A 14,469-nucleotide genomic window follows, 5' to 3' on the forward strand; every position below is an offset into this window, starting at 1 on the left:
AAAAGAAATAAATTAAGGCCTAAAAAAGCAAATATTATATTTAATTTAATTTTACTAAACTTAAATAAATTAAATCTTAAAAGCCTATATTTTATTAATTATTTTATAAAATACTAATATTTAATTATATAAAAAACTATATAATTAAATAATTAAATATTTTTAATTTAATAATCTTTTATAATAAGAGGCTTTTTATTATATTAATAAATTATATAAATACTTTTAATACTTAAATTATAATAAGGAAATATAAATTTATGAATTTATTACTAGTTTTATATATAATATATATATATATTAATTCTTTAAAAATAAAATATTTTTAATTAAATTAAATTATATAAAATAATAAATATATTCTCTTTTATATTATTTTATATTCGGATTACTTCAAATAATTAGCTCTCGGAATTTCTTAAAAAAAACTAGTTATATAAGAAATACTAGAATTTCTTTTTTTAAAAAATTATATATTAGAATATAATTATATTTAAATTCTTAAAACTAAGTTTAGAATTATAAAAAAGAAACTTAAATGCCTTTTTTTATATTTTAATAGTTTTGAGATATAAAAGGCTTTTATTATAATTTTTTAAAGCTTAGGAAAAAATCTAAAGCTAGTAGCTTTATAGAAAGTACTAAGAAAAAAAAACCTGGCTTTATATATTTTTTTCTTTTTCTTTTTATTATTATTATAGATTCTTTCTGCTTTTATATTTCTTATAAGTAAAACCGGCCTGCTTCTAATTTTATTATAAAATAAGCTAAACTATATAAAACTTGCTATTATTATTAAATTTATATTTCCTTTCTTTTTCTGGTTTAATTAATTAATTAATAGGCCCAAAATATTACTAATTATATTTAGTAATATTTTATTTTATAAAAACTCAATTCAAATATTCTTTTTATTTCCTAATAATAATAATAATAATAATAATAAATAAATATTTCTATAAACGAATTAGCCCTATAGTATTAGTAACGGATTTATTAATTATTTATTATAATTCTAGTAAATATATTAAAAGATCTTTTTATAAATTTATTTATTATATAGCCTTTTAGCTTTTTTTTATATTTTCGGCTAGTTCTTATATATATAACTGGTTTATTTATAGATTATTATATAGCTTATAAAGTCTTTTATTTTAGTTATATAAATAATTATTTTAAGTCTTATTATAAAAAGAATAATATAATACTTCTTTTAATTTATAAGCCTTTTTTATATTTCTTTTACTTTTTTATAAATAATAATTAATTTTATTAGGCCTTTTAGGCAAATATTTAAATATTTAAATATATAATTATATTTTTACTTTTATATTAATTAAATATAAAAAGAATATATAAATTAATTTTTTATAGGATCTAATACTTTTAAATTTATAATAAGCTCTTTTATTTATAAAATCTATTATAGCCTGCTTTATATATTAAATTCTCTTTTATATAGCTTTTTTTATAATCTATTTTTTATAATTAATATATAGGCTATTAATTTCTTTTATTTAAATTATATAGTTTTTTTATAGCTTATAAATATATTTACAAATTATTATTTATTTATTATAATCTATAAAATAGCCTGCAAATATTTTATAAGCTAGTAAATCGATTTCCGGATTTTATTTTATTTATAAATATATTTAATTTTCGAATTAAATACTAATTATTATTATAAGAATTTTCTAATAAATAATCAGATTATAGCTTTTATTTCAGATAAATATATAAATATAAGCTATTATAATATAATATTTATAATTTATAAAACAGGATATAAATATATATAATATATATATTACTTTATTATATATATTTTTTTATTATATATATTTTTTTATTATATATATTTTTTTATTATATATATTTTTTTATTATATATATTTTTTTATTATATATATTTTTTTATATAATAATTCGAACTAGTATTATAATTTATAATTATAAAACTATAATAGAACTTATTTATAAATATAACTAAAATAGTAGGTTTTTTATTAGTATTATTTCTATATTTATTATTAATATAGCTATTTCTTTAGAAGTTATATATATAGTTACGGGATATGAAATATAAGATATAAGTAATAGGATATAAATAATAAGATATAAGATATAAGATATAATTATATAATCTCGTATTCTATTAGTAACTTGACTAGTAAACTAGACTCCTTTAGGCTTAATAGATTTAGGAATTATATATTAATACTATAATATTATAATTCTTATTTCTAAATAATAATTTTACTAACCTTATATAAATAGTACTTTTATATCTATATAATAATATTATATATTATTAGTAAACTAATAGTAATTAGTTAGTATTTATAAATTAGGAAGAATTAAGCTATACTTATCTAAAATTTGGTTATTTAGGAATAAAGCCATTATTTTAGTTAAAGAAAGAATAACTATTAATCCTATTACTTATAATTTAGTTATATAAATAGGAAAAATACTTAATCTTACTAAGGCCTAATTATACTATATTAAAAAAAGAAATATCTATTAGTTCTATTACCTATAATTCGGTTATATAGGCAGGAAAAATACTTAATCTTACTAAATACTAAAACAATTAGCTATTTAACTATTCTATTCTATTTCTATTTAATTCCTATAAAACCCTTTTAAAAACTACTTTCTTTTAAATTTCTAGGGCTCTTAAGTTTTAGAACTATTAAGTTTTCTCGGAATCTCAATATTTTACTTCTTAAATTTCACTTCCTAAATTTCTTATTATAAACGAAATTTTTACCTTAAATATAATACCTATTATAAACTACTTATCTTATAAATTACTTTTCTTTTTATGAATCTATTCTTCTTATAAACTATTATATCTCGAACTAGATATAAGCCTATAGAATATATAATAGTAAAATATACTATAGTAAATAATTTCTTTATTAAATCTATCTAATTCGATTATTCTATAAATAATAATAATTTCAAGGAATTAGTAAGAAAATAGAAATATGAGATTAATCTAAATTTTACTAAGGCAGATAAAATAACTAAGTTCTTAGATACTAAACTATTTTAATATATTTTCTATAAAATAATTAATAATAATCTTTAGGAACTATTTAGATATAACTTTAAAAACTTTACTTATTAAGGGAACTTTAATAAATTCGAACTTCCGGAGATATTATATCTATATAAAATTCTTTAGTATAGTAATATATTTATATAATAGAATAATAGTACTAATATTATTATAGATATTCTATATATTATTATAAAAGAAAATAAATAGTATATATAATTAAATAAGGATATATTAGTAGCTAGACTAGACCTTATTAAGGAACTAATTTTATTAGGCTTTATTACTTTTATAAAAAACAAGTACCTAGAATCTATTATTACTTTTTATTTTATTTTCTTTACTATTATATCTTATATTTTTACTAGATTTATATACTAATATAGAAGCTCTAAAAGTAAATAATATATTCCTATTATTACTATTACTATAACTATATCCGAATAATCTCTAATTTCCTTTAATTATAAGACTTATTAGAGAAGTTATTAAGATCTATATTAAAAAGTAAAAGTATAATAGATCTAATAATAATTTTAATTATAAACTTATTATTTTCCTTAATATTTACTAATATATAAAGCTTTTATAAAAGGTACTAATATAAGCTTTTTCTACTATACTAAAGAAACTAGCTTAAGACTATTTCTATAATAACTAGCTCTTTTAATATATATATAAAGAGGCTTATATTAATATTTATAGCTTTTTTAAAGGCCCTGAATTTAAATATCGAAATTTAGATAAGTAAAATACTATTATATTAGTTTTTATAATAGCTAAATTTCCGGAAAAAATAATATTTGAAACTATTTAATTACTAATTAATAAACTATATTAACTATAATATAGTTTTATATCTAATTTATAAAATATTAAATTTCTTTATAATAAGATTATTATTTCTTATTAAGGCTTCCGAATATATAAATATATAATTTTAGACTCTTTTACGAATCTCGGCTAGCTTATTAATAAGCTCTAGTTATTTATTATTATATATAAGAACAAATAATAAATTAATTCCGAAACCTTTTTTACTAATTAATAATATTATTCTTAGAATTCTCTAAGCTATTATCTCTCCGGAAATTATTAATATAAATCTAGCTATAACTTCGAAACCTATAATAATTATTTTAAGTCCTATAATTATAATAATTATATTCTAAAGTCGTGTTTTATATATAAGAAACCCAAATACTATTTATAGAAGTATATACTAGAGAAATAAGAGGCTAAGAAAGCTTAATTTAGGAATAGAAATATCTATTAGTTTAGATTCCGAAATACTTATAACTTTAATAAATGCTTTAGTAATACTTATATATAGTATATTACTAAAGCTAAAAATAAAAAGAATAATAAAAGTAATAAGAATAAACTAGTAAATAATGCTTTTAAGGCTTTATTAGCAGAAATAAATAAAAAAGAGAAATATTACCCAGATTTCTATTTTACTTTAGTTAAGAGCTTTTTAGCCGCTTTTACTACTCCTATTCTACTAATAACTATAGCTAATACTCTTATAAATAACCTTATTTCTCTTTTTCTTATATACTAGATAATAGGCGAAAATTATATCTTAGAACCTATTAAACCCTTAATAGAAAATGCCTAGACTTTTATAATTAATAGTATATTAAGATATAATACTTATTACTTTTATAAAGTTATAATTAATACTAAAGCCTCTAGATACTTAATTACTAGTTCTAACTAATTCCAAGCTTTCTAGTAAACTAATAATAGTATTAAACTTAATAAAACTATTAAAAATCAAGTTAATATCTAGTTTAGTATTAGATTTATATCTTCTATTAGATCTATAATAGTAAGTATACTAATTAGGTAAGTATAATTCTATATTATACTTTTAAAGACTTTATTTTTACTTAGTTTAGCTAATATAAATAAGCTAGGAATTTACTTTAATAATCTTACTAATTATCTTATTACTTTTATTAGAAAATATATATTTATAATATAATATTTCGGATATTCTTTTCTATTTTGGAATATTATATTATAAGGCTTTATTTCCGAATTCTTTATTTATAACTTCTGCTTTTTTATAAAAGTCGAATTATAATATCTATACTATTATTTTAGTTATTTATTTATTAGTAAACTCCGAAATATATTAGAATAAATAGGCTATAATATTAATATAAAAGCCCTTAAGTATTTTATAAAGTATTATAAGTAATACTAGAAATATAGCTAATTACTAAAATAATTTAAGTTTAATCTAAGAAATAATATTAGCTTTAATTACTTTATTATTATTAATATTTTCTATATTTCCGGTAAGCCTATATTTTATATTATTAATAAAGGTACTCGATATTAAGCCAGCTAATAGCTTTAGAATATTAGTATAATATATACCTGAAATATATTTAAATAATACTAGATTAATAACTATTTAGGCCCTTCTAATTAGATTATAGTAAATACCGGAAAGTAGTTTACTAGTAAGAAATTTACTTAGCTTATAAATACTATAGGAACTAAAGTTAAGTTTATTTCTATAAAAGCTTATAACTTTATTAGAATTATAGAATATTACTATAGCCTAATCTAATATACCTATCTTATTATTATAGCTAAAATTAATAGAATTAATAAGGATATTATATTTCAAATAGCTTTTAAGGCTATTAATAACTTTATAAGACCTAATAATATTATTTTAACTCTTTAGTTTATAGTACTTTATCTCGAATAACTAAATATAATACCCTATTACTTACTATATTATAGTAATTAGTAATACTTAAGAAAGTAATAGTAAAAATTCAGAAGCTTTAAGCTAGATATTAAATTACGAATATTTTAAATACCCGAAATAGTTCTAGTATTACTAATATTTATAAACTATTTCTAAATTCGAATATTCTTATTTAGTATAAAGGAAATACTAGTTAATCTAGTAATTAGAATAAATTATATAAGCTAGTAACTATTAATAGAAAGAACTATATACTAGCTCTATTATATAGTAATATTATTTTCTATTTAACCTTTATAAAGCCCTTTTATATAAGAAATATTAAGGTTATTACTAATAGCTCCGAACCTAAACCTATTTCTAAACCTAATAATAAGACTAAAGATAATATAGCTATAATTCCTCTTGCTATTTTACTAAAGTATAATAGAGGATGCCCTTATAAGACCCCGGATATTATAGTATTTCTATAGGATAATAAACTATATAAGAATTCCTATTAAGTTAAAGTTATTAGCTTCCTAGAAAAAAGTATATTTGAGATTATTTCTAGATCTCAGATACTAAAGGAAATATATATTTTTAGCTTCCGGTTTATTAATGAGATTAAGAATAAGAATATAGAAAAAGAGCTTAAGAAATTAAAACTAGTTATTTAAGCTTATAATAATAGTAAGAAATATATAATATTAATATAATTATTTATTATCTAATATATTAGCTAAAGAATTATTCTTAGTATTATTATTATAATAATAGATATTATAGAATTATATTTATATAATATCTTATAAGTTTATATCTAATTAATAATTTTACTTAATTATAATTTTTATATTAACTTATTCTATAAGCTTACTAGAGAGCTAAATCTAAAGAATAATTCTATTTTAAAAGTTATAAAATTACTATATAATATATTAGAAGCTAGGAACTACTAGTTTAAGACTTACTATTCCTATTATATTAATAAACTCTCTATAAAATAGTTAATTTATAACTCTTATTTACTTTATAGCAAGTAATTCTTTAGAATTATTAGCTTTTAAACTAATAATACTTTATTTATTAGAACTAATAATTTTATAAAAATAAAATAACTAAAGTTTTATAAGACTAAGTTCTTGGCTAAGAAATATAAATCTCTTACTTTTAATTATAATCTCAAATTTAATAGAGGTATTATTTATATAAATATTACTAGAATTACTTTTATATAGAAATACTAATATAAGAACCTCTAAACCATTTCTATAAAGAATATTATTACTATAAATAATAGGAATACTATTTATTAAAATCTTTTTATTAAGAACTAATATATTATCTAATATATAAAAGAAGTATATATTATATTAGTCTATTAACTAGAAGCTTTATATAACTTATTAATTACTACTTAAGCTATTAAATTCTCGGAAACTAATATAAAGGCACTTAATAAGTATATTTAATAGCAAATTAAGAATATTACTAGAGAACTAAGATTTATAAAGCTAGTAAAGAAATTCTTATATTTAATTATTTTTATAAATACTTTATTTATAAATAATAGAGATCTTTTCTCCTAAATTAAATATATTCTAGTTCTAGTAAATAGAACTAGATATACTAATATTATTTACTAGTTCTTTACTAAATACAAGAAAGTTACTAGAAGTATTTTAGCTTTAGAACTCTATAATATGGCTTATAGTTTTAATATAGGTACTTTAGTTAAATTTATAATTAATAGAATACTAGAAATAGAACTATTACTAGTTATTTATACGAATTCGAAGTTATTATATAAATGCCTTATTAAATTAGATATTACTTAAGAGAAATACCTAATAATTAATATAATATATCTTTATTAGATATATAAATAATAAGAAATTACGGAAGTTAAATAAATTAAAGGAAAATTAAATCCTGCCGATTTTATAATAAAATCGAAGCTAATAAATACCTTTAAGTACCTAATTAATACGAATATTATATAATTAGATATAAAGAAATAGATTAAATATAAATAAGACAAAAAATAGATATATAGGATAAGAGAATATTATAGGAAGAGAAATTATATATAAAAGACTATAGCCTTTAATATATAACTAAAACTTTAGAAGTAATATAAATATATAAAATATTTAGGAAATCTAATACTAGGCCGGATTAGGGAATTTATATATAATTAGAGAAAGATACTATTTTTTGCGTTTTTAGAGAGTTTTTAGTATTAGTATAGCTATTTTTTTAAGAGTTATATATATAGTTACGAGATACGAGATACGGGATATAAGTAATAAAATATAGGTAATAGAATATAAGATATAAGATACGAGATATAGGTAATAGAATATAGGTAATAGAATATAGAATACGGGATATAGTTATATAATCTTATATCTTATTAGTAATTCAATTAGTAAACTAGACTCTTTTAGGCTTAGTAAATTTAGAAATTATATATTAATATTATAATACTATAATTCTTACTTCTAAATAATAACTTTACTAATCTTATATAAATAGTACTTCTATACCTATATAATAATATTATATATTACTAATAAACTAATATTTACCTAGTTTTTTTTCTGTTTTTTTATATTAGTTATTTTTTTTAATAATATATTATTTAATTAATTTTATTTCTATTAGTAAAATATTTATAAAAATATATATATATAAGTTTTATAAATACTTTAATTTATAAGAATACTTATATAAATAATATTAGTTATTTTTATATTTTTTATTAAGCTTTATAAATAGTAATTATTTTATATAATAGTTCTTTTAAAACTTAATAGCTATTATATAATATTTTAGTAAATTAAGTTTTTTTATTATTTTTATTATTTTTATAACTAATTTATATTAGCCTGAGATTATAGATTATTTTTTAAATAAATAATAAATAAATAATTATTTGAATTTCTTTTATTAAGTTTTTATTCTAAAAATATAAAAGCTTTTTATATATTTTAAAAACTATTTTTTCAGATAATATATAGGCTATATTTATATAATTAAATATTAAAAACATAGTCTTTTATATATATATTTACTTTTATTTCTTAGGAATTTTTTTTTTAATTTCTAATTTAATTAATAAAGTTATTTATATTAAGTTTCTAAACTCGTTATAAGATTCTATAAATAAACTTATAATTATAATAATTAGCTAGATATTTTACAGGCTATATAGCTTTAATAATAATTTAAAAGCCTTATATATAATTTATAAAATACTTATAATTTTACTTATATATTAGAAAAGGTTTTCTAAAATATTTATAGCTATAATAATTATTATTAGTATAGCTATTTTTTTTAGAAATTATATATATAGTTACGAGATATAAGATATAAGATATAAATAATAAGATATAGGTAATAAAATATAAAATATAAGATATAGTTATATAATCTTATATTCTATTAATAACTTAACTAATAAACTAAACTTTTTTAGGCTTAATAGATTTAGGAATTATATATTAATATTATAATACTATAATTCCTACTTCTAGAATAATAACTTTATTAATCTTATATAAATAGTATTTTATAAATATATAATAGTATTATATATTACTAGTAAACTAATACTAATTAGTTAGTACTTATAGATTAGAAATAGAATAGTTATACTAAAAAAAGTATCTAATAGCCCTTAGTAATATTAATCTAACTATATTAAAGAAAAGAATTATCTATTAACTTTATAAAAAAGTATTTAATAGCCTAAGAAAGAAAACTCTAGTTCTTACTAATTAATAAGTAATTAGTCTTTTAATTATTTATTTATTTAACTTTTATTATTCTTTAAAACTAATTTCTTTTGGCCCCAAGACTACTTTCTTAGAAATTATCTTTTCTACTTATATAATACTCGTATTTATAAGACTCTTTTTCCGGAATATATATCCTATATATACTTTTAAAGCTCTTTAATTACTACTTTAATTTTACTATTAAATTAAGTTCTTTAAGCTTTAGATTTTCCCGGAATTATAATATTTCACTTTCTAAATTTCTTATTATAGATAAAATATTTAAGAATAAAATATTTATTTTAATACCTATAATATTTCTAGATATCTGAAATATCTAGTATCTTAACTAGATATCTAATATCTTAATTAGATATTTAAACTAGGTGTCTAATATCTAAATCAGGTATCTAGATACTTTTATTACTAAACCCTATTATAAATTACTTTATTCTCAAATTCCTCTTACTATAAATTATATATATATACTAGAGAGAGCTTAGTCCTAAGGATTCGAGATAATAAATCTTTAAGATAAATATAAATAAATAAAGAAATAGAAGAATAGTATTAACTTAGCTAGCTCTAATTATAAGAAAATCCTAGATTATCTTAATACTAGATTATTCTAGTATAAGATAAAGAAGTTAACTAATAAGAATCTTTAGAAATTATTTAAAGAGGATTTTAGTAATTTTAATCTCGAGATATTTAATTAACTAGATTAATATATACTATACTAATTATAAGCTACTTTATAATATAATAATATTTATATTAAATATAACTATAATTACTTTACTATTATATAGTCTCTACTTAATACTATTTAAAAAGAAAAGTAATATATCTAGACTATTAATAATATTATTATTACTAGATAAAACCTTAAAGCAGGCCCTATTACCTTATTATATATATTTCTAAATAATAGTATTATAAGAAATTAATATATTAAACTAATTATTACTTATATTTCCTTATAACCTATTATTTCTTTATTATCTATAACTATTTCTATTAATACTAGACTATAGAAAGCTAAAGCTAATAATCTCCTATTACCTTTATTATCTCTAAATAGCCCTTTAGCTAGCTCTCTTATTATAAAGCTAATTAGAGAAATAGTAAAGATATATACTAAGATATAGAAATATAATAGAACTAATAATAGTTTTAACTAAAAACTTACTATTTTCCTTAATATCTACTAATATATAGAGCTTTTATAAAAGGTATTAATAAGAGCTTTCCCTATTATATTAAAGGAACTAGTATAAAATTACTTTTATAATAACTAGCTCTTTTAATATATATATAAAAAGGCTTATATAAATATTTATAGCTTTTTTAAGAGCCCTAATTTCTAATATTAAAACTTAGATAAATAGAATACTATTATAATAGTAACTATAATAGCTTAATATTCTAAAAAAACAATATTTAAGCTTATCTAGTTACTAATTAATAACCTATATAAATTATAATATAAACTAGTACCTGTTTTATAAAATACTAAATTCTTATATAATAAGATTATTACTTCTTATTAAGATATACTAGTATACTAATATATAGTTTCGGATTCTTTTCCTAATCTCGGCTAACTTATTAATAAGCTCTAATTATTTATTATTACTTATAAGAAAAAATAATAAATTAATACTAAGATCCTTTTTACTAATTAATAATACTATTCTCAAAACTCTTTAAATTACTACTTATTCGGAAATTATTAATATAAACCTAGCTATAACTTTAGAACCCGTAATAATTACTTTAAATCCCGTAATTATAATAATTATACTCTAAAGTCGTATTTTATATATAAGAGACCCAAATACTATTTATAAAAACATATATTAGAGAAATAAGAGATTAAGAAAACTTAATTTAAAAATAGAAATATTTACTAATTTAGATCCCGAAATACCCGTAACTTTAATAAATGCTTTAATAGTACTTATATATAGTATATTACTAAATTCGAAAGAGAAAAAAATAATAAGAATAATAAGAATAAACTAGTAAGTAATACTTTTAAAGCCTTATTAGTAGAAATAAATAAAAGAAAGAAATATTATTCTAATTCCTATTTTACTTTTATTAAAAGCTTTCTAACTACTTTTATAGCCCCTATTTCTATTATTCCTATAACTAATACCCTTATAAATAACCTTATTTCTCTTTCCTTTATATACTAGATAATAGGTAAAAACTATATCTTGAAACCTATTAAATAAATAGAAAATATCTAGATATTTATAATTAATAATATATTAAAATATAATATATACTACTTTTATAAAGTTATAATTAATACTAGAGCTTCCAGATTCTTAATTACTAGTTCTAACTAATTTCAAGCTTTATAGTAAACTAATAGTAATATCTAACTTAATAAAATTACTAAAGATTAAGTTAATATCTAGTTTAGTATTAGATCTATATTCTCTATTAGATCTATAATAGTAAGAATACTAATTAGGCAAGTATAATTTTATATTATATTTATAAGAACTCTATTTTTATTTAACTTAGCTAATATAGATAAGCTAGAAGTCTATTTTAATAATCTTACTAATTATCTTATTATTTTTATTAAATACTTTATACCTATAATATAATATTTTAGATATTCTTTCTTGCTTTAAAATATTACTTTATAAAGCTTTATTTCCGAATTCTTTACTTATAACTTTTACCTTTTTATAAAGATTAAATTATAATATCTATATTATTATTTTAGTTATTTATTTATTAGTAAGCTCCGAAATATACTAGAATAAACAGGCTATAATATTAATATAAAAGCCTTTAAGTACCTTATAAAATACTATAAGTAATATTAGAAATTTAAATAATTACCGGAATAATTTAAGTTTAACCTAAGAAATAATACTAGCTTTAATTATTCTATTATTATTAATATTTTCTATATTTTTAATAAGCTTATATTCTATATTATTAATAAAAGTACTAGATATTAAGCGGGCTAATAGCTTTAAAATATTAGTATATTATATATTTGGAATGCCTTAAAATAATATTAGATTAATACTTATTTAGGCTTTTCTAATTAGATTATAGTAAATACCGGAAAGTAGTTTACTAATAAGAAGTTTACTTAGCTTATAAATACTATAGGAACTAAGGTTAAAATCATTTCTATAGAAGCTTATAATTCCGTTAGAATTATAAAATATTACTATAGCCTAATTTAATATACTTACCTTATTATTATAGCCAAAATTAATAGAATTAATAAGGATATTATACTCTAAATAACCTTTAAAGCTATTAATAATTCCGTTAGACCTAATAGTATTATTTTAACTTTCTTGATTTATAATACTTTATCTTAAATAACTAAATATAATATCTTATTACTAACTATATTATAATAATTAGTAGTATTTAAGAAGGTAATAGTAGAAATTCAGAAGCTTTAAGCTAAATACCAAATTACGAATACTCTAAATATCCAAAATAGTTCTAGTATTACTAATATTTATAAACTTCTCTTAAATTTAGATATTCTTATATAATATAAAGAAAATACTAGTTAATCTAGTAATTAGAATAAACTATATAAGCTACTAGCTATTAATAAAAAGAACTATATACTAGCTCTATTATATAGTAATACTACCTTTTATTTAATTTCTATAAAACTCTTTTATATAAGAAATATTAAGGTTATTACTAATAGCCCCGAACCTAAACCTATTTCTGAACTTTATAGTAAGACTAAAAGTAATATAGATATAATTCCTCTTACTATTCCTGCTATTTTACTAAAGTATAGTAAAGGATATTCTTATAAGAACCCGGATTTTATAGTATTTCTATAGGATAATAACTTATATAAGAACTCTTATTAAGTTAAAGTTACTAGCCTTCTAAAAAAGAGTATATTTAAGGTTACTTCTAGATTTCAGATACTAAAGAAAATACATATCTTTAATTCCTGGTTTATTAATAAGATTAAAAATAAAAATATAAAAAGAAAGTTTAAGAAATCGAGACTAGTTATTTAGGCTTATAATAATAATAAGAAATATATAGTATTAATATAATTATTTACTATTTAATATATTAGCCAGAGAATTATTCTTAGTATTACTACTATAATAATAAATATTATAAAACTATATTTATATAATATCTCGCAAGCTTATATCTAATTAATAATTTTATTTAATTATAATTTTTATATTAATTTACCTTATAAGCTTACTAAAGAGCTAAATCTAAATAATAATTCGGTTCTAAAGATTATAAAACTACTATATAGTATACCGGAAGCTAGGAACTACTAGTTTAAGACTTACTATTCCTATTATATTAATAAGCTTTTTATAAAATAATTAACTTATAACTCTTGCCTTTTCTATAATAAGTAATTCTTTAGAATTATTAGCCTTTAAACTAATAATACCTTATTTATTAGAACTAATAATTTTATAAAAACAGAATAACTAAAGCTTTATAAGGCTAAGTTTTTAGCTAAGAAATATAAATGCCTTATTATTAATTATAATCTCAAGTTTAATAAAGGTATTATTTATATAGGTATTACTAGAATTACTTTTATATAAGAATACTAGTATAAAAACCTCTGAATTATTTCTATAAAGAATACTATTACTATAAGTAATAGGGGTACTATTTATTAAGATCTTTCTATTAAGAACTAATATATTACCTAGTATACTAAAGAAATATATATTATATTAGTCTATTAACTAGAAGCTTTATATAACTTATTAATTACTATTTAAGCTATTAAATTCTCGGAAACTAATATAAAGGCACTTAATAAATGTATTTAATAATAGATTAAGAATATTACTAAAGAACTAAGATTTATAAAGCTAGTAAAGAAGTTCTTATAT

Source organism: Hyaloscypha bicolor, assembly GCF_002865645.1.
Source record: "Hyaloscypha bicolor E unplaced genomic scaffold K444scaffold_56, whole genome shotgun sequence".
Lineage (NCBI taxonomy): Eukaryota > Fungi > Ascomycota > Leotiomycetes > Helotiales > Hyaloscyphaceae > Hyaloscypha > Hyaloscypha bicolor.